Source organism: Grammomys surdaster, unplaced genomic scaffold, assembly GCF_004785775.1.
Source record: "Grammomys surdaster isolate TR1022 unplaced genomic scaffold, NIH_TR_1.0 128514, whole genome shotgun sequence".
Taxonomy (NCBI): Eukaryota; Metazoa; Chordata; class Mammalia; order Rodentia; family Muridae; genus Grammomys; species Grammomys surdaster.
The window spans coordinates 304-1588 of NW_021621889.1; the positions used below are offsets into that span (position 1 = coordinate 304).

At 43.1% G+C, this 1285-nt stretch overlaps 1 long non-coding RNA gene across 1 annotated transcript; it reads left to right on the forward strand.

Moving 5' to 3' along the window:
• The first annotated feature begins 424 nt into the window (after positions 1 to 424).
• Positions 425 to 1034, forward strand: LOC114615644. The gene is made up of 3 exons (XR_003710499.1): positions 425 to 442; positions 758 to 897; positions 1018 to 1034. It is a non-coding gene; the product is annotated as an uncharacterized LOC114615644 (long non-coding RNA).
• The last annotated feature ends 251 nt before the right edge of the window (positions 1035 to 1285 follow it).

The window sequence follows — 1285 nt, forward strand, 5'->3', positions numbered from 1 at the left end:
TGAGGATCTGAGTTCAATTCCCCAGAATATCCATGTTGTTAATCCAGGTGTTCCTATGGCAAGAAGGGAGACAAGGACAGGAACAATTTTAGAAAGTTACAGACCAACAAAACTGGAGTAGGCTGCAGCAAAACAAGAGACCATTTCTCAAATTAAGTAGAAGTGAGGGCCGTGGCAGGATTGGGGGTATTACTGTCACAATTGAGCAACAGAAAAATGGAAACAATTTTGTTCTTGCTCCAGCCCACACACATTTGGTATAACATTTAGAGTCAATGGTACCATCTTGGGACTGGGAAAACTTCTCTGCCTGGAAAGCAGCTACATCCTGTTCTCGTTACAGATAGTGGCCAATCTATCTGGTTGCGAGGCTGTGAACTCTGAGGCCCTGGTGTGCTGCCTAAGAGGCAAGAGTGAAGCAGAGATTCTGGAGATTAATAAGGTTGGCAGAATTGTGTGGCTGGGAAGATGGCAGATAGCAAGGTGTGTTATAGGTAGTTCTCATTACTATGAACAAATTACCTAATCTCATGACTAGTCTCATTTTAATCCTGGGTGTAAAACCAATACCAACATAAGCTAATTTAAATGTAAGGTCTCTTTGGGGATGAGAATGTGGGGGAGGGGTGGGCGTGCTGTAGAGAATAACTAACCTAAGACAACAAATTAGAAAGTGAAGATGGAGTGGAAGACATTCATTGGAAATCAGAAAACATATATAATTGACCTTCAGTTCTGACTTTGAATGTTCCTCAAGTCTTCAAGATCATCCCTGCTGTGGTGGATGGAGAGTTTCTACCCAAGCATCCTCAGGAGCTGCTGGCCTCTGCTGATTTTCACCGTGTCCCCAGCATCATTGGTGTCAACAATGATGAGTATGGTTGGATTCTTCCTACGGTGAGGTTCATTTCTAATCTCTGGGAGCCTAGGAACTCAGATGGTAGGAAATGGAAACTCGGAGATTTACTGATACGTATCCATGCTGCGCCACACTTAAAAACATTCTCTCTATACCAGACCATGGACTCAGATCAGAAAATAGAGGAAATAACCAGAAAGACCCTGCCAGATGTTCTAAAGAGCACAGCCCTAAAAATGGTGAGAAACGTGGGGACACAGCCACAATTGTAAGGACCCCTATCTAACTTTCACAGAAAGAATTCCCAGAATTTGTGATTTGTGTGTGTGTGTGTGTGTGTCTGTGTGTGTGCATACCTGTCTAAGGTCACAAAGCTTTCTCCTTATACCAGATCTCTTTTGCATTTCTTCATCCTGAAGCTATTGC